The 21,256-nt window shown below is 44.0% G+C and overlaps 2 pseudogenes; one reads left to right on the top strand and one right to left on the bottom strand.

The window, feature by feature from the left end:
• Nucleotides 1–524: 524 nt before the first annotated feature.
• LOC147455975 (uncharacterized) lies at nt 525–1,788 on the bottom strand (annotated as a pseudogene).
• Nucleotides 1,789–19,449: 17,661 nt separating this feature from the next.
• Nucleotides 19,450–21,044, top strand: LOC147455974 (cysteine proteinase COT44-like; annotated as a pseudogene).
• The last annotated feature ends 212 nt before the right edge of the window (nt 21,045–21,256 follow it).

The following is a 21,256-nucleotide window of genomic DNA, read 5'->3' as shown; positions in this document are numbered from 1 at the left end:
TATTAAAATTAAACTAGTAAAAAAATTAGCATTTAAGCCCTTTCCAAGGCTTTCCATGCATTAGGGATTTTGAGGCTCCATGTCCAAAGCTTCAATGCTTCACATAGCATGGATGCATCAGGAAGTGCATGCCCCACTTAGTTCATGTAGCATAGATTTTTTGAAGCATGGTTGTCTCTTGTGTTTGGGTTTTGCAACTGTAAATTATCTGGGTATTGATAGGCCTTTATAAGGTCTTGAGATGCTCCAAAATGGGCTGCCATAAGGGCGTGCATTTGCCCCTTCCATATGCTGATGGAAGGCCCAAATGCGCACCCTTCTGTCATCCCATTTTGGGGCCTCCCAAGCCCTTTAGTAGGCATATCAATAACTTTGGAAGCCAAATGTATAACAAAGTAGGCATATCACTAATTTTGGTGCTTCTCATAAACACATTTGAAGCCAAACATATAACAATTTCAAAAGCTTGCAAGTAAGAGAGAGTCATAGACACAAAAAGTAGATTCATTAAGGAAATCAACGCTTTACATGATATCCGGCTTTTGCTTTAGGATCTTTTCGAATTACAATTTTTTGGCGCTTGGCCTTTTGGGGTGGCTCCCTGTTAAGCAAAGTGGTTGTGATTTCTTGGGTTTCATTAACCCCTACAACTTGGTTCATGCCGACATGGGCGATGAGGCACCCGCGAAAGTTGACGCCGAAAGTGGATATTGCAAAATGTTTCTTTACAAGCACTACAAGGTTGGCCGATTGGGCAAGGGTTGTTAAGCACAATGCCTTGGAGAGTGAACGGAGGGAAAAAATGTTGTAGCGTCCATTGGGGGAGTAGTCGGCATGCACAAGCACCACGTCACCAATCGAAAGTGTGCCGAGGTAGTGAGCAAGTGCCGCTTGAGGTCCGAACGGCATCCTCCTCCCCCCTGACCGTTGCGCCCAGGCGTCAACCTCCAAAACATCCTGCAAAACGTAGGTTTTGTGAGAAATATGGCAAAAAATTAGTTATAACATTAACAAAATCATTTGTAACAATCAAATTTAAGTGAGCATCTATACCTCTTGTCTACGATCCTCTTCATCAGCATCCGGGTGCAAGTAAAGATCCACACTTGACTTCCCCTTTGGATCAAGCAAAACAGGTGTTGTAGCAGGTGATGGTGAATCCACTCTTGTGCATTTAGCCAAACACATGGCTTGCACGGCCACAAACTCCTCCTCGGAGACCTTGGCCTGCTCCGTCGCTGCCACCTCAACTTGTGCGATGTCCATTGTGTCCGCCACAATATTCCCCATGGGCAGTAGGAGATCATTGTCATGGGAGGTAGTGTTTTCAACCTCAAACTTGCCATGGGCATCAAGGATGGTGAAACACTCATCCATGCGAAGCTCAAAGGATTTCTCCAGGTCATGAAAAAACAAAAACTCCTCCCCACCCACCACAATGGAGGAGAAACGGGGTAATCTCTACCTCAAGGATTGCATCCCGAGTGGTGGTTCCTTCTGGCGGCCCTGAGGACGAATTGACAGATGGAGAGGCTGACAAGAGGCCTTGAATTCCTATAGGGTAGGTCAAGGCAAGCGTCCTCTCCTCTGCGGAGGTGTCAATGGGCACGGGCTTGGGGTCCTTCACATTAGCCAGGACGCCGCCAATCTGCAAGTGTGGTAGCACACTGTCAGGGCCTGCTGGGAACTCATGAAGGAGGAAGATCATTATGGCATGGACAAAGAAAAAAGTGTTTCCGATCTTCCCCTTACACATTGCTCCCACATCATCATCTTCAAGCCGCACATATTGTCCTGCGGGTTGTGCTATGGTGGCAAAGCGTGCAAGCCACTGATGAAATGGCCTGTCCCCTTTGTAGATGTGGTGCAGAAGGCCCTCAAGGACCCATTACCCTTGCCGGTTTGGTAACTCAACAATGAATCTCCCCATGCACGTGGAAATGTATGAAGTGATGTGCTCAAGAGATTGAGAGTGGAGGGTCAAGGTGATTTCCAAATCGGGTTGGGTTGTGAAAAATGCATGAAGCTCAGGGCGATTTGCATGCCCAGCCTCACTAAGGAATGCATCTAAAGCACTAGTTGCAGCCATGCTTTCTCTTTGCGTAACTGGGTATGCTAGGTCTCTCTGCAATGTTGGGATGAAAATGGTAAAATGAGGAGGTGGTTCCCCTTTTATAGACATATTCCATCTTGAAAAAAATATTCCAATCCTGGGATGAAAATGGTAAAATGAGGAGGTGGTCCCCCTTTTATAGACATATTCCATCTCGAAAAAGATAAAAATTATGCGTTTTAAAAATAAAATTACACAACACCTTAAAACTCAAGTACAACATCCTAGAAAATTTCAAAATCTTTAAGAAAATATCCAATATATAAAAGAGTAAAGTTACAAGCCAATTTAGTTAGACAAGATGACTTTGTCTGTAGCCCAATCTTTGTACACAAGCATAGTGGCCTCCATCTGCCTTCCAATCTACACAACCAAAAAATGGGCAATCAAGATACAAATACCCATAAAAATTAAGAAAAGATAGCTAATCAAGCACAAAGAAGACCTTATGTTGTTCCAGTTTGAAACTTGCATTGCCGACATCCTCGAATCCCATTATGTCAAAATGTTCCCGAAGATTGGCAAGAGTCCAATGCGAGTTCACTGCAACCACCTCCACCTCATTATTGGGCATGCAGACACGAATTTCAAAGGATTGAACCTCTTTGACTGTTAGTTGCAAGGGTATCCATTTGCCACGTTTGTGCATCCACCTTTCGTAGCTAAACCGTGCATACAAGGTGCACCTTGCCTTCAAATATCGAAGGCAAAGCTATGTGGGAAACACATTGCACTTGTAACGGTCACCATCATGCAAACAGTCAACATAGCCCCAATTGACAGCTATAATCGTGTCCATTGCATCTACGTCAACTTTTTTGCAAACAAACATTGTCGATATTTCCACAATCGACAGAGAGCAGAATGCATGGATAAACAAATGGATGGGACAATGACAACTGAGACCCACCGATCTGGTTGCCTTACCAAACTTTAGGGACCCTTGGAAATCTTGCAGTACCTTGTGCTTGAAATAAAGCAAGGCCCAATGGTCTAGAGTTGGCCATTCTGCACTCTGCAATGAGGGTGTCTCCACGGCTTCTAACCTACCATAGCCTTGGCTTGACTTCGGTACCACATACTTGTGGGAGTACATGAATATTTGCTTCTCGGTAGGTTTTTTCGACGAGACATTAGGAAACATAAGCTCCCCAACGTGAGCATGCACAACCATGTCTTCTTAGACTTCTGAATGTCTTTCGGAATGATTCCTGTTAGCAGAAACTCCTCTTCTTGAGCCAAAATTTCTCGGCCATGAAAAATTTCTCAACACAAATAGCTCCCCAATCATGCTTTGAGCTGCTTCATGTGCCTCTCCATTTAGAGCACGTTCAATGTGTCTGATGCTCCATGCTTCGAACTTTTTTAACAGGCCTTTAATTCTGAAACACATTTCCTTCAATGAGGTGTTCTTGCTCTTCCACACACCCAATGCTTGCTTCACAACTAACAAGGCATCACCTTTTATGATCAACCTTCTAATCCCATTCTTCAAACAAATGTGTAATCCGGCTTCCAATGTAGCATATTCAGCCTCATTCTTACTATGCGCATCCAACATGAACCCTCTCTTGCATAATAGCTTCCCCTCTGGATCATAATATGCTATACCCCTTGAAGCCGCATCATGGCTCTTCCTATATGGGGCATCAAAGAACAAAACATGTGCATTGCTAATTTGTGGCACTTCTTTGACTAACTTTCTCACCACCTCTTCCTTAACAAGGAGGGGATTCTCCTTGTAGGTCAACAAATCGGCTAGGGTAGGTTTTGTACTATCTTCCACTAAAAAAGAGAACTCAAACTCTTGCAGCTCAATTACCCATTTCTTCACCACATTTGACATGTTAGTGCCATAAATTAACTGTGGCAAAAAAGCATAACTTGTCAAGAAAACAAAAGGTCGTGGTAGCAAGTAATGACAAAATCATCGACAAGCAAATATCACACTGACTGGCCATCACTGTCAAATGGTAGTACTATCACTGTCTTCATCAGTCACTGTGGAATAGTCTTCATCACTAGACTCATCCCCATCTTCATAAGGCTCTTCCAATCGTTTCTTTGTGTCCATATTATATAGCTTCCTGGCACCTGTCTTTCCATAGAGGCTAATTGTACGGTCCCACTGCACGTAACCATGGTCTGCCTAGTATAATAGGATATGCTCCCAACCCCGCTGGCATTACATGAAAATCAACCGCCACTTTTGCATCATACGCCTCCACTTCTAAGCTCTTTACAACACCCAAACATTTTACTTTTTGATGGTTTGCCAATCTGATCCAGAAGCCTGACACCCCAGTCACTGTAAGACCCATCTTTTCAACGCATGAGTGTGTTATGACACATATTTGGGCTCCGTCATCCACATAACCTTGTCCTATATTTTTTCTTTTGTGCCACACATCTACTATTGGGCAAATGTCTGGTAGCTCTTCCATTGCCAACACCTTCACTGAACCTCTCTCTGGCTCTTTCTCCATTGGGTTAACAATCCTCTTAAATTGTCACTTTAGCTTAGGCACCATCTCTATAAGCTACCCAAAAGTAACATCTGCCTTCCTGCTTGTCAGATCCTCCTTCAAGTCATAGCTTAATTGCCCATCCCCTAGTGCAAAATCTGAAACATGAAACTTGCAACGAGCCCTTCTTTTCCTCTTGGCCTTGACATCCTCGCCTTCATGGCTCTTTCCCTTCTTCTTACTAGGACCTGGGGCACTTCTTCCTTGCTTGTACTCTGTGGTCCTCTTCCCAATAGGCATCACTAATGTATCCTCTAGCTTTGATGCCTTCTCCAAGGTGACTACACTTATCACTTTTGTATTTTCCTTTTCTTCTTGGGTTAATCCACTAGTTTCTTCTTCTCCCTTAATCTCAATGCCATTATCATTTGACCTAGTTAGCACCTGTCTTGGCAATGGATACATGTCTCCCCCCATCCTTGGTGGCTTATCACATTGCGAGCTGATGTGTCCCAGCTCTCTACAATTATAACATGTGGACGTCTACCTCCAGAACCTACCATTGCTTTGTCCAACACCATTCCTAGGTCTTTCTTCACCTCCTGGGGTGGCTGATTTGCAAAACTCCCTCGACCTCGATTATTCCCCACTTGACCTAGCCTATTTAGGCTGAGATTCTTCATTAAATCCACCACTTGCCTCATGTTTTGCCTTAGCCCATCATCTTGCACTGTTGTAGTGACCACTACTAGCATAACCCGAGGAGTAACAAAAACCACTGGTTTATGATGAACCCCTAGCATGCGACCTTGCAAAGAATCCCTAGGCTGAAATTCAGACCTCATGGACAAAGACTCTACTCCTAGCTGGCTCATTTTCCTCAGTTTCCACTCTTTGTTCCTTGCCACCTCCAATGCATCTTCATATGTCCTAGGCTTCTTTAGCTCCACTCTCCAACGTATATTCTCCCAAAGACCAGCCAAGAATCTGTCCTTCTTCATCATGTCAGGTGGGGGTACTTGTGGTGCTAAGGCCTTGCACATCCGTTCCCATGCCAATGAAAAATTACATATGTACGCATCTACTGGCTCACCTTCCTTTTGCACCAAACCTTGTACTTCTTGACACACTTTCTCAGGATCTTCTGTCTTCACAAACTCCACTTCCAATCCATGCCTTAGATTGTCCCAACTCAATATTACAGGTGGATTAGCCACACGCAACTCCTCTTCACATGCTTTGAACCAAACTCATGTATCGCTCTTCAAACAAATTTGGAGAAGATGTAACATCTGCGCCGGATCATGAATCTGGTTGCTAATGCAGGCAACCTCCATCTTTTCCAAAAAGTCTTCCACATCTTCATCACTTCTTCCATGAAATTCCAGATAAGAGAAAGCCATGGATACCCAAGTTACGATGCTTTGAGAACCCCTTCGAACACACGTGTAAGAACCCAAAACTTTTGACTGATTCAATCCCTAGAAACTTCAATGGAGCTTGTCTTTAGATAAGGACAAACACATGCACATCAAATGCGTTTTTGTAGTTAATCATCAGGATTACAACACGCAAAGGGCATTCCCGTATCTCTCTTAATCTTCTTGGCCCAAACATAAAGACTATGGGCTGCTGGAAAAAATATTCATGGATCATCCATTAAAGCCAACCATACAGCTCCCAAGAAGGCACACCTGACTTATCCTCTGATTTTGCCAGAATTTTAGCAGCATAACAGCATAAATGGATCAAAAGACCAAAAAACCAGCCATCATAACTTGGAAAATTTTTGGCAGAGTTTCCCCAGAAGTAGAGCAGTGAGAACCCAAAATATAGATTGTATATGTATGCATAACTTGCCAACAATAGAACTCGAGCATCAAGTAGGAATCACTAGTACATAGCCTATGGTGAGGTCACAAAAAGGGTGCTCTAGCCACCTGTATCATTGAAAGGATCTCACATTTGAGAATTCCCCAACTCGATAAAACCTCACTCTATCGACCATCTCACGAAAGCTTATGCAAATCTCATATAGTCAAGTCTCAGAAATGATTATCTTCCAGACCAAGTCTCAGAAATGACTGGGACTACCAAATAAAACCAAGTATGGCTCCACAAAGGCATACAATGGCTGTTTCCACAAGTAACATACAATGCGAGTAGACAATGCGCTCAAACATGCGCCAAACATGCGCTCAAACATGCGCCAATTGATGCATACCCACGGCAACTACAAGTGACTTCCACTGTCAGTGTATCACTCTACTCCAGCTACCTGCACCTGTGTGAATCACCTGGACCTGTACCTGTACCTGTACCTGTCCCTGTAAATGTAACCTGTAATCTGTAACCTGTAACCCTGCACTTGAATCTTGAAGCTCGAAGCAGAAAATACTCGAAGAAGATTCTCCGTGGGGGCGCCAAAAGAATGTGAGCGGGATGAAAACACACACAACACCTCTACAACGACCCGATACACACTTTTGGGATGATACACACACACACACACACACACACACACACTATGGGGCACCATTCGGCTTATTACACAAGCCACCTGGCCGAGACAGGGAACACACCGATGGAGTGAGGAGAGGGGAGAGACTACCCATTTGCCCACTCCACACAGAGACACACACACACACATACCCAAAAAAACTCAGCTCAAAAGAGGAGAATTTCTGATGTTTAGATACAATTGAGCTTGAGCCAACACCAATGGGGCAAATAGCGTATTTATTCAATACTGGAGCCAGATTGAATATGCCAGATACAATCCCAAATTGGAGCAGAGGCTTCACTCATAGGAGAAACTTACACAGCCGAAATAGCAGAAAAATAGTGGGGAATTTGGAAAAATGGACAGCGCCATCGTGTCCACAACGGTCCAAAACCCTATTCTACAATGTCAAAGTGTTCAAATCCGACCTTGGATGAGCAGTTTATGGCCAAAACAGGCTCCAAAAATAGCAAAAACTCACTTGCGGTTGTTCCTCCTCTTCTCTTCACGTTTTTCAGTTCCCACACTTAGCTTTTTTACTTGGGCACCTTTGGCCTTTTAGTTGACCTCAAACGGACCTTGCACAGGCAAAAAAATGGCCACGCAGTGCATTTTTGTTACCTTTTTGCATCATCCCCACACCTCGCACTCAGCTTTTTCCAATAATGCATCCCTCAACCACGTGAATTGGCCCCCAGATACAGTTCTCATGATGACCTTTTTGCATAATTATCACAAGAAAACACCCATGTTGTGTCCGTACTTATCCACGCACAAATATTGACCCCATTCGACCTCCTGGCGCCACTAGATGCCATCTAACGCACATGCTTACCTAATGTCTCCGGCCCGCGGATATCTTCCTTGAGAAGTTATATGTGCTACCAACTCCTCGTTATTATAGAAAAAACACACTGGTACTCGTGATAGTGAAAATCAATGCACTATGTACATGCTGTCCTACCTCTACACATGTGGGCCCCATGTAACCACCTTGCTCTGGAAAACGAGCAATCATTTATTTGATGCACCATGCATGGGTATGTACATATGCACAGTCACTTCTTCCAAAAAACTCCTAAAAGCACGTGGCATATCACAAGCAGTAGAAGCTAGGGCGCGGGGAGGAGGAAAAGACATTTCTCAGTAGCGTGAGCAGGACGCCTCTCGAGCAGAGCCCGTCATCCTCCCTCCTCTCCCTCTCTCTCTCTCTCTCTCTCTCTCCCCCCCTCTTTTTCCCTCTCTCTTTCTCTATTTGTATCTCTTTTCACTCTCTATCTCTGTCTCTCTCTTGCCCTCTCTCTCTCTCTCTCTCTCTCTCTCTCTCTCTCATAATTCATTTCCTAACAAATCCATTTTGCACATTCATTTGCAAACAGATTTAACTCAAAGAGAGGCTAACAAATCTAACATTTGCAAACAAATCTATCAAATCTACCACGCACGAAGAGATTTCATCTACGTCACAACGCAACCTATATTAAATGAACAAGGTATGTCTCTCTATCTCTATCTTTCTCATTTTGTTTTTTGATTTATGCATATATTTGTGTGTGTGTTTCTATGCTTGTATTTGTTGAGTAGAATAAAATAGGGAAGGGGAAGGGGGGGGGGGGGGGGGGGGTTGTGTTTACCTTAGGTTGTAGAGCGGTTTCCCGTTAGGTTGAGCTTTCAAAGATGAGCGCGGTAAACCCCATTCAATGAAGTCGCTGAAAGAAAATCAAAGCTCCTCCTCAACCCGAACGTGCCTATGTGTGTGTGTGTGTGTGTGTGTGTGTGTGTGTGTGTGTTGTTGTTGTTGTTGTTGTTGTTGTGTTTGTGGGAGGGAGAAGGTGGAGACAGATGGACTAGGGAGAGAGGGAGTGAGGGTGTGGGAGGTGGAGATGGGGGAAAGGAGCTTGAAGATGAGGCGATGGCAGAGATGAAGGAGGGCAGGGTATGCAGTAAAAATGCGGCATACTCTGTCCTCCCTCCTTTTTTAGGCACCAGGCTTTATCACAGGTATTATCCCGAGCATTACCGTAGGTATTACCGCGCTTATTTCCATGACCTGTCATTTAAAAAGGATACAAGAGTATCCGAGGTTTCCGGGGAGGGGGGGGGGGGGGGGGGGGGGGGGTTCAAACCACCTACTCTACCCTTATATATCATTTACTTCATTTCTTAGTCTTTTGAGTTTTTTGAAGAAGATTTATAAATTTTTTATGAGTTTTTTTTGTAGTACTTTTAGATGTTTTTTAATTGCATTTTTTAAGTCCACTTTTATTTAAAAATATTTATAGCACTCATTGCACTGTATTCTCTTTGAATTTAACGTCATTTTGTTTTTTAAATTGAAGTTTAGAACTTTTTATAATTAATTGTTTTTTTTAAGGGCACATATGACTAAATAAAAAATTTATCGCGCGTTCAAGACATTGTCAGGATGATCATGGCCCCCTGGAGCCCCTGAGCGTGATCGCTGGCTCAAGGAAAAACTCCCTTGTCCTTGCGCCAAGTGCAAAAAGACAATCCCTCGCTTGAGACGCATTGCATTAGAGCACGTGGAGAACGAAGGGCTTTAGCATCCTCAAAAACGCGCTCAGAGAGATGACAACGCCAGTCACCCATCGCTTGAGGAGGTGCCCCATTGGTCTGTATTCGGGGGTGGTGCCCCGATGCGCAAGGCCAAATGGTAGAAACAAGAGCAATTGGATGATTTGGGTGCACCGCATGGTGATCCTCCCATTAGCTCTACTTCGACGGCTCCTGTGGCGTCTGTCGCACTTTAATTTGAGTCAGAGAATGAGCACATGCTTGACATGTGTGATGAGTTAGTGGCTCATGAATGCGATCTGTGTGAGAAGGATTACCAGCCCTACACTCAGCGAGCAACAGCACCGGAGAATAGATTGATGGTGAGTGTTCGGACACCTCTTTACGATGGTGCACAGTACTCAGTGCTCTGGGCATCCTTGGAAGTCCTCAACCTGCAAGTGAAATTTGGTTCAAGCAATGCAAGTGTCAATGAACTCCTTGGGTAAGTTTGAAATATGGCTCCTTAATTATACACCCTTAATCCGGTTTATGGTTCCACCTTCTTGCAATTGTACTAATACGCTTGTTTGTTGTAGGTTGATGGGAAAAATGTTGCCAAAAGATCACCACATGCCTCCAGATTATCAACGAGCTAGATCGTATGTCACTGCACTTGGAATGGAGTATGAGCGTATCCATGCATGCGTCAACGATTTCATGCTATGCCACAAATGAGCATGCCCATGCTACCTCATGTCCCGTGTGCGGGAAGCACGATACAAGACCGGAGTGAGCTGGACGCACCTACCCCGCAAGGTATTGAAACATTTTCCATTAATTCCTTGCATTCAACACATGTTTAAAAGCATGTCTATCGTGGATCTTCTCGCGTGGCACGCCAACCACCACTAAAATGATGAAATGATGCATGTCCCTGACGATTCACCTACATGGAGGAACATCGAAACTCAATGGCCAGAGTTTGGGCTGGAGCCTTGACACTTGAGGCTTGGGTTAGCAAGTGATGGTGTCAACCCCTTCGGCACTAAGTCTACTTCATGGAGCACTTGGCTTGTGGTGATAGTCAACTACAATATTCCACCATGGGAGACAGCCAAGAAGGAAAATATACTTCTTTCCTTGCTTGTGCTAGGGAAGTACAAAGTGTCAAATATTATCTACCTCAAGCTCCTCATCAAGGAGTTGGAGGAGTTATGGAGAGGCATTCCTGTTGTAGATGTCTCACTTGCAGAGGGGGAAAGAGAAGCCATTGTGAGGGGAATCCTTATGTGGACTATGTACGACTATCCTGGGCTTGAAGAGATTTTTGGTATCTCTCTTTTCCTCTGTCTCCCTCTGATCCCTCTCTCCCTTTAGTTTTGTCTCTCTCTAATGATATGATATGTATGCAGGGTTGTACACATTGGGTCACAATGCATGTCCTACTTGCGGGCCATCATTGGTGACAGAGAGGCGTAATGCCTTGCGCAAGGTAACCTATTCAAACAGCCATTGTTTCTTACCCCAAGGGCATAGCCACCACAAGGCTCCAACAAACAGGAAGACCCCTCTAAAGGTCGCGATGGCAGATTGGGTAACCATTTGGGAAGAGCACTACAACAACAATCTGAATCTGTGCCCTCCACCAAAAGGTATGTCCAGGTATTCCATATTTTTAAGGCTTCCTTATTGGAAGGACTTAAAAATATAATAACTCTTGGATCCCATGCACATATTAATTAATGTAGCCCAAACACTATGGGACCACATTATTGGCAAGAAGGACTCTTTGGGTGCGAGTGAGGATTTGAGGCTTTTGAAACATCTCCCCACCTCTACTACTCCACGCCGTGCCCCCAATGGAAAGATTGTGCTTCCTAAAGCACCATGGATGCTTGCCAAAGAAGAATTAGACAAAGTGAAGGGGACCATTGCTTCTATTCGCACACCAATAGGATACATGAGGTCGCTAAAGGGAGCTTTCACAAAAGAAAGGAAAGGTGGAATCGTTCAATTGTATGGGTTGAAGTCCCATGCTTGGTCCAAGATGCTTCAGGTAATGTCCCTCTCCCTATTCTACATATTTTTTGTGTGTATGACTTTCTCTCACTTTCCCTCTCCCTAATTTACATTGTAGTTCATTATGCGGGTGAGTATGTGTTTGTGTCGGGACAGGAAAGTCAGGGATGCTATTTTCAAACTTGGAGAGATAGTAAGATACACCACAAGACTCCACTCAACTACACTTTTGTTTATGCTCACAATAATGTCAACTAGCACTTAGTGTATCCTTGTGTGTTTTCTTGCAGATTTGTGAGCTCCAAGGAAATTGAAATAGGTGCTTTCCCTACTGCTCAAACACTTGCAACAGAAACTGTATTTGCCATCGAGGATGCATTTCCTTGATTGGTCCTTCTTAGTCAAATCCGCCTCTTGGTTCACATGGTGGAGGAGATTTCTATATGTGGAGTAGTGCACGCATGATGGATGTTCTTTTTAGAGAGGTTTTTAAAGACTCTCAAAGATTTTGTGCGTCTTTGGTCTCAACTAGAGGCATGTATGGCTGAAGGGTGGATCGTGCAAGAGGCATTTGTTTACATCTCAAAGTATTTGGCATAAGTAATTCGTTCAAAGCCTCGCATGTGATCAGACGAGAAAGATGCAAGGATGACTTCACACTTGCAAAGTGTAAAGGTAAACTACTTAACATGGATATGAATCTATCCCCAGTGGTCAATAACTTTTTTATTCTCAATGCAAAGATTATGACCAAGTGGGTGGACTTGTGGGCAGTGGCAAAGGCAAGGCGTTTGCAAGAGAGAGAAGCATGGAAACAAGCACATGGAGGAAGGAGGGCACCCCCAGTGCCTAGATACCTTCCATGTTTCCCATATCTCATTAGTGCAGAGTGGATTCATGAGAGAATGGCCGAAGGAAAAGCGCGTGGAGAAGACATCATCAACAAAGAATGGGAGTATGCACAAGGCTGCATACCAAAGGTAGAGTACTCATATACCTAAACCATATTGTAAATTTTTTCCTTGATTTTATCTTTGTATTTGAGAACATATATTTTCCTATTTTGTAGTGCCATTCCTTTAACTCTATTTGTTCAAAGGGTCATCACGTATGTGCCACATTGATGAGTGTAGAATCACCATGGATTGTGCCATCATAAATAGCTTTGACACAGACGGTGATGAAGCCAAGTACTCTCTCTCTCTCTCTCTCTCTCTCTCTCTTTTCCCCTCTCTCTTTCTCTCTCTCTCTCTCTCTCTCTCTCTCTCTCTTTTCCCCTCTCTCTCTCTCTCTCTCTCTCTCTCTTTTCCCCTCTCTCTTTCTCTATCTCTATCTCTATCTATCTCTCTCTTGCCCTCTTTCCTCTCTCTCTCTCTCTCTCTCTCTCTCTCACACACACACACACACACACACACACACACACACACACACACACACACACACACACACACACACACACACACTCATGATCCATTTCTTAACAAATCCATTTTGCACAGTCATTTGCAAACAAATCTAACACGAAGAGAGGCTAGCAAATCTAACATTTGCAAAAAAATCTAGCAAATCTACCACGCCCGAAGAGATTTCATCTACGTCACAACGCAACCAATATCGAATGAACGAGGTATGTCTCTCTATCTCTATCTTTCTCATTTTGTTTTTTCATTTATGCATGTATGTGTGTGTGTGTGTGTTTCTATGCATGTGTTTGTGGAGTAGAATACAATAGGGAAGGAGGAAGGGGGGGGGGGGTTGTTTTGTGTTTACCTTAGGTTGTAGCGCGGTTGACCGTTAGGTTGAGCTTTCAAGGATGAGAATAGTAAACCCCCTTCGATGAGGTCGCTAAAATAAAATCGAAGCTCCTCCTCAACCCGAATGTGTGTGTGTGTTTGGGTGAGTGTGCGGCGTTGTTGTTGTTGTTGTTTGTGGGATGGAGAAGGTGGAGAGAGATGAACTAGGGAGAGAAGGAGTGACGGTGTGCGAGGTGGAGAAGGGGGGAAGGAGCTTGAAGATGAAGTAATGGCGGAGAGGGAGGAGGGGAAGTATGCAACAAAAACACGGCATTATCTACCCTCCTTCCTTTCTTAGGCGCCAGGTTTTTTTGTGGGTATTACCGCGAGCATTACCACACATACTACTTTGCTTATTTCCGCAACCGGTCATTTCAAACAGATACAAGAGTATCTGAGGTTGCAGAGAGGGGGGGGGGTACAAACCGCCTCCTCTACCCTTAGATATCAATTATTTCAGTTCTTAGCCTTTTGAGTTTCTTGATGAAGACTTTTAATTTTTTTATGAGTATTTTTTTTTGTAGTACTTTTAGATGTTTTTTAATTACATTTTTTAAGTCCACTTTTATTTAAAAATATTTGTAGCACTCATTCCTCTTGATTCTCTTTAAATTTAATTTCTTTTAAAAAGAAATGAAATTTAGAATCTTTTCTAATTAATTGTTTATTTTTAGGGCACATATGACTATATAAAAAATTTATCGCGTGTTCAGGACATCGACTGGGATGATTGTGGCTCCCCTAGAGGCCCTGAGCGCAATCGTTGGCTCAAGGAAAAACTACCTTACCCTTGCGCCAAGTGCAAAAGGGCAATCCTTTGCTTGAGACGCAGTGCATTGGAGCAGGTGAAGAGCGCAGGGCTTTGGCATCCTCGAAAAAGCACTCGGAGAGATGAGAGCGTCACTCACCCATCCCTTGAGGATGTGTCTCATTGGTCTGTGTTCGGGTATGGTACACCGGCGTGCAAGGCCAAATGGAAGAGGCAAGAGCAATTGGATGATTTGGGTGCACTGCATGGTGATCCTCCCATTAGCTCTACTTCAACGGCTCTTGTGGCATTTGTCGCTCTTTGAGGCAGAGGATGAGAACATGTTCAACATGTGTGATGAGTTAGTGGCTCATGAAAGCGGCGTGTGCAAGGAGGATTGCTAGCCGTGCACTCAATGGGCAACGACAACGGAGGATAGATTGATGGTGGGTGCTCGAACACCTCTACAATAGTGCACAATACTCGGTGCTTCGGACATCGTTGAAAGTCCTCAACCTGCAAGCAAAATTTGGTTGGAGCAATGCAAGTGTCAATGTACTCCTTGGGTATATGGATCCTTAATTATATACCCTTCATTCTCTTTATGGTGCTTCCTCCTTGCAATTGTACTAATACGCTTGTTTGTTGCAGTTTGATGGGCAAAATGTTACCAAAAGATCACCACATGCCTCCAGATTGTCGACGAGCTAGATCGTATGTCACTGCACTTGGAATGGAGTATGAGCTTATCCATGCATGTGTCAATGATTGCATGCTATATTGCAATGAGCATACACATGCTAACTCATGTCCCATGTCGGGGAAGCACGATACAAGACCAGAGTGAGCGGGACACACCTACCTTGCAAGGTATTGAGACATTTTCCATTAATTCCATGCATTCAACACATGTTTAAAAGTAGGTATATCGTGGAGCTTCTTGCATGGCACGCCAACCCCACTGCTCAAATGATGGAATTATGCGTGTCCCTACCGATTCACCTGCATGGAGGCACATCAAAACGCAATGGCTAGAGTTTGGGTTGGAGCCTCGACATTTGAGGCTTGGGTTAGCAAGTGATAGTGTCAACCCCTTCGGCACTAAGTCTACTCCATGGAGCACTTGGCCAGTGGTGATCGTCAACTACAAAATTCCACCATGGGAGACAACCAAGATGAGTAATATTCTTCTTTCCTTGCTCGTGTCAGGGAAGTACAAAGTGTCAAATATTGACACCTACCTCAATCCCCTCATCGAGGAGTTGGAACAGTTATGGAGAGGAATTCGTGTTGTAGATGTCTCACTTGCAAAGGGGGAAGAGAAGCCATTGTGAGGGGAATCCTTATGTGGACTATGCACGACTATCCTGAGCTTGGACAGATTTATGGTATCTCTCTTTTCCACTCTCTCCCTCTATTTCTTTCTCCCTTTAGTTTTGTCTCTCTCTAACAATATGATGTGTATGCATAGTTGTCCACATTGAGTCACAATGCATGTCCTACTTGCGGGCCATCATTGGTGACAGAGAGGCTCGATGCCTTGCGTAAGGTAATCTATCCAAACAACCATCGTTTCTCACCCCAAGGGCATAGCAAGCACAAGGCTCCAACAATATGGAAAGACCCCTCTAAAGCTCACGATGGCAGATTGGGCAACCATTTGGGAAGAGCAATACAACAACAACCCGACTCTGTGCCCTCCACGAAAAGGTATGTCCAAGTATTCCATATTTTTGAGGCGTTCATATTGGAAGGAGTTAAAAATATAACGCCTCTTGGATCCCATGCACATATTCAAGAATTTAGCCCAAACACTATGGGACCACATTATTGGCAATAAAGGACTCTTTGGGTGCGAGGGAGGATTTGAGGCTTTTGAAACGTCTCCCCACCTCTGCTACTCTACGCCATGCCCCCAATGCCAAAGATTGTGCTTCCTAAAGTACCATGGATGCTTGCCAAAGAAGAGTTAGACAAAGTGAAGGGTACCATTGCTTTTATTCGCACACCAATAGAATACATGAGGTCGCTAAAGGGAGCTTTCACAAAAGCATAGGAAGGTGGAAGCGTTTAGTTGTATGGGTTGAAGTCGCATAATTGGCACAAGATGCTTCAAGTAATGTCCCTCTCCCTATTCTATATATTTTCTTTTGTGTATGAATTTCTCTCACTTTCCCTCTCCCTAATTTACATTTGTAGTTCATTTTGCCGGTGAGTATGTGTATATGTCGGGACAAGAAAGTCAGGGATGCTATTTTCAAACTTGGAGAGCTAGTAAGGTACACCACAAGACTCCACTCAAATACACTTTTTTTTAATGTACACAATAATCTCAACTAGCACTTAGTGTATCCTTGTGTGTTTTCTTGTAGATTTGTGATTTCCAAGGAAATTGAAATAGATGCTATTCCTGCTGCTCAAACACTTGCAACAGAAACTACATGTGCCATTGAGGATACATTTCCTCGATCGATCCTTCTTAGTCAAATCCACCTCTTGGTGGAAGTGGTGGAGGAGATTGCTATATGTGGAGTAGTGCACACACAATTGATGTTCTTCTTAGAGAGGTTTTTAAAGACTCTCAAAGATTTTGTGCGGCTACGGTCTCAACTAGAGGCATGTATGATTGAAGGGTGGATCGTGCAAGAGGCATTTGTTTACATCTCAGAGTATTTGGCACAGGTTGATTTTTTAATGCCTTGCATGTGGTCAGATGAGGAATATGCATGGATGACTTTACACTTGCCAAGTGGAAAGGGAAAACTACTTAACATGGATATGAATCTATCTCGAGTGGTCAATAACTTTTGTATTCTCAATGCAAAGATTATGATTAGGTGGGTGGACTTGTGGATAGTGGCAAAGGCAACGCGTTTGCAAGAGAGAAAAGCATGGAAACAAGCACATGGAGGAAGGAAGGCACCCCTAGTGCCTAAACACCTTGCATCTTTATCTCATTAGTGCGGAGTGGATTCACGAGAGAACGGCCAAAGCAAAAGCGCGCGGAGAAGACATCACCAACAAAGAATGGAAATATGCACGAGGCTTCGTACCAAAGGTAGAGTACTCATATACCTAAACCATATTGTAGACTTTTATCTTGATTTTATCTTTGTATTTTTTTTGTATTGCCTTTCCTTTAACTCTATTTGGTCAAAGGGTCGTCACTTTAGTACGCAGCGCCACATTGACCAGGTTAGAACCACCATGGATGTGCCATCATGGACAGCTTTGACACAGACGGTGATGAAGCCAAGTGCCGTGGAACTATTGAAAGAATTAATTTTAGAACCTTTCATACCTTCATCTTTGAGTGGAAGTGGTTTGAAAATATGTCTAGACGACATGAGAATGGTCTCTACATGGTGGACTCTAGTATGTATCACACAGAGAGGTATGAAAATTTAGTTTTGCCGCGCAATTGTGAGCAAGTGAGTGACAACTACCTTTTTTATTCTTATTTGCTTGTAGTATTAATTATACCAATGTTACTCACTTTGAGCTTCTCTTTTATTGGTCATCTATACCCCAGCAATCCACCAACCAAAACTTTGGTCCGTCATTTCTGTAATACCTCAAGGGAGAACCATTTTTTCCACTAATGAAGTGGAGACCATCTTCGACCCTCTTCTACCTCCAACTTTGGATTAGGTGGAGACAGAGGAGAGGGAGGTCGATGAATCAAGTCCGATGACGGCAAGTCTTAGCGAGGATGATTTTCATGATGATGAAGATGATGAGATAGAGGATGACAAATTCGAAGATGATGAAGCCAACACATCCACAAACGATAATTCTGTTTCTCTCTTTTTGAAGATGATTCATAAACATTTTGCATGCTTTAAGTTATACAGATTTTTGGTCGTATAATTCATTCATCTCTCTCTCTCTTCCTCTTCCTCTCTCTAATTTTGTGATTATTTTAGTTGTAACCAAGTGTAATCTTATTACCCCCCCCACCCCCGTCTCTCTCTCTCTCTCTCTCTCTCTCTCTCTATTGCTTTTTCCTTCTTTCTCTTTTCTTTTTTAAATTTGAAAATTTCATACAATATTCATTAATTTTTATTGAGAGGAGGGGAACACCAAATTTTGTTTGGGGGGGATGTTTAAGCCAGAATTTGAAAGTATAGGCACTAAATTTTCCCCCGAAAATAAGCACGGTAATATCAATGATAATAATAGCGAAAAAAACGTAGTAATAATAGCAAAAATAGTTGCGATAATAGTTTAAATAATAAAAAACTCCCTTGCCCTCCGCTCTCTTCCCTCTCCAGTTGAGTTTGCACCTTCTCTCTACAAAACGTGATAAAAGACCGTAGTAAACAACTAGAGATTTTTATATTAGTAGACGGTTTTTTTAGTTTGCTCTCTACAATCTATGGGCACCTAATTTTATTGGCTTTTGGAATCAATATCATATAATTATTCTTTCTTAAGGTTTGTGGCACCTAATAGCTCCATATAGCTTACAATGCAACTTTTCAAAGATTCTTTTATATTAAAATCAGAATCATTTCTTAGCGACAACAAGTGACTCACTATTTTTACATTCATTTGGAGAATCATGGACATTATAGAAGCCATATTTTTCACGTGATAAGTTTAAGTGCTACAGAATTGTGTACAGTAGAGAGTTGGCATTGTGGTGTCTCCACGTATTATAAGTAACCGAAGCCCTGTCCTACCCCGGCCCCCCATAGTCTATACATGTAGTCCAAGCAAACACATAGACATAGAATTTTGTCTCTCCATCATATTCATCTCTTCTACAGCCTTTGTTATCGTGTTGACTGGCGTGTTCACTTTTGCTATCATGTCTATCATCAATACCACTCTTTTTATATTGTTCCTCTTCTTTGAACTTAGTCTCATACTCAAGCTCCTTTTGCAAACCTTGGATGAAGAGATAATAGAGTGCACATTGGTACATTTGTGTTTTTCTTTTTTTTATTTTTCCTCTAAAGTTTTCTTTTCTTTAGATTGCTAAAACTCTCTTTAGAGTACCGTTGCACTATAGGTGGTGAAAAAATATATATTTATTTATTGAAGTCATTAGTATTTAACCCAAGGAAAGTAAATATTACGCTTCGTCTTTTCATGAGGAATACGATGCCCCAAAATTACGATTTCCATTTGCCTCCAAATTGGCTTCTCTTATATCCAGCTAGGCTGAAAAAATGCAAACGACGACACCCAAGACCGACTCGAGGTTGAGCGGGTAATTATGGAGCATGATCACAACCTAAGAATCTGTACGTGAGATCATAAAGCCATTGCTGAATTAGACCAGGATGACGATCAACTACAGAGTGGTGTCAATGCTATTGCTGACGGTCGCATTGACGGCCGCATGGAGTAATCATCTTCAAGGAGCAGCTGCACGCCGGACGTCGAGGGTTCGATTCGACATCCCTAATGATAATGTGGAGGCTAAAGTGGGAGCTTTGCTTGAGCAGCAGGTAGAGAGGATTCTGGAGCTGGCGCTTCTGCGAGAAGACAAGGATATGCCGGTCACCAGTACAAGTGAGGAGAAGCCTGCACTTGAGCTCAAGCTTCATATTAATGGTGAGCCCTTGTCGGCCAGCCCGAAGTCAGCGCCTGTCCTCCGCGCCTTCAGCGACTGGATGGCAAAGCACAACAAAGTGTGGCGCAGCGCCAACGAGCTGGCCGAGCGGCTGGAGGCCTTCACTCACAACTTGCATTACATCGAAGCACGCAACAAACAGCTTCGAGAAGAGGGCGCCTCGTATGAGCTGGGCCTCAACAGCTTTGCCCACCTCTCCTTCGACGAGTTCCGCCAGGCCTATCTGCAGGACCGCGGCTACGTTGATCATGTGCGCCGGCGCGCCCACAGCACCAACGTCGGACTGAATGGCCATATCCAGCTTCCCAGCTCGCGACCACGCCCCTTCTTGTACGAAAATGCCACCGACAATATCCCGCAGTCGGTGGACTGGCGAGAGCGGGGCGCAGTGGTGAACCCCGTCAAGGACCAAGGCTCCTGCGGTAAGTACTGGAGTGCATGGTGAGCTATAGCAGTCCAGTATGAACCCTACATCCTAGAAACTAAACGAAAGTCTAATTTTCACTCTTGTACGTATATGCAGGTAGCTGATGGGCCTTCGCCACCGTGGCCACCGTCGAGTCCGCCCACCAGATAGCCACAGGGGAGCTCCTATCGCTGTCGGAGCAGGAGCTTGTGGACTGCGACCGTGCCTACAATCAAGGTTGTAATGGCGGCCTCATGGATTATGCCTACAATTTCATCATCAACAATGGCGGCCTGGATACGGAAGCTGACTACCCTTACACCGCTCGCAGCGGCCGCTGCAACAGGCGCAAGGTGAAATGATTCTACTACTCGGGAGCTCTAGGTTTGCTTAGCCTCACATGCCGCTTACTGTGCTAATTACTGTTTCAGATGGAGAAGCACGTTGCGACCATCGACGATTACCAGGATGTGCCGGAGTCCGACGAGCAGGCTCTGCTCAAGGCCGTGGCGAATCAGCCTGTCAGCGTGGCGATCGACGCCAGCAGCCGTGACTTCCAACTGTACCAAAGCGTATGTGTGATTTTCTGCTCTGTCGTACCTCGTATTTGTAATCGTACAATGCGATCTGAGAAAACTTGCACCCATTGCTGCGTGCAGGGTGTTTTCACTGGAAGCTGCGGCAAGAGCCTAAACCATGGCGTCGTTGTGGTGGGCTACGGGAAGGACACGCAAGGGAATTACTGGGTGGTACGCAATTCGTGGGGCAGCGGATGGGGCGAGGATGGATACGTGCGCATGCAACGCGGCGGCTCTACCGACCCGGACGGACTCTGTGGCATCAACATGGAACCCTCCTTCCCCATCGTCCACTCGGACCGTTCCCAATTTAACTAGTTCATTCTTAACTAAAGAGATGAAATCACTATTTATTTGCTACCATAAGCTATTGTGTGCAACATAGAGTGGGCTGATCACATGCACGAGGGCCATATCATTACATTGTATACACCCATTTATCTTTCTTTTGTAGAGTGGGCTGATCAGACACATGAGGGCCATATCATTGTATATACCCATTTATCTTTCTTTTGAATATGGGCGGAAAG

The sequence above is a fragment of the Adiantum capillus-veneris genome, chromosome 6, assembly GCF_014529385.1.
Source record: "Adiantum capillus-veneris isolate H3 chromosome 6, ASM1452938v2, whole genome shotgun sequence".
NCBI classification, from domain to species: Eukaryota; Viridiplantae; Streptophyta; class Polypodiopsida; order Polypodiales; family Pteridaceae; genus Adiantum; species Adiantum capillus-veneris.
Note: the sequence above shows the minus strand (reverse complement) of the source record. Positions and strands in the feature narration are given on the sequence as shown.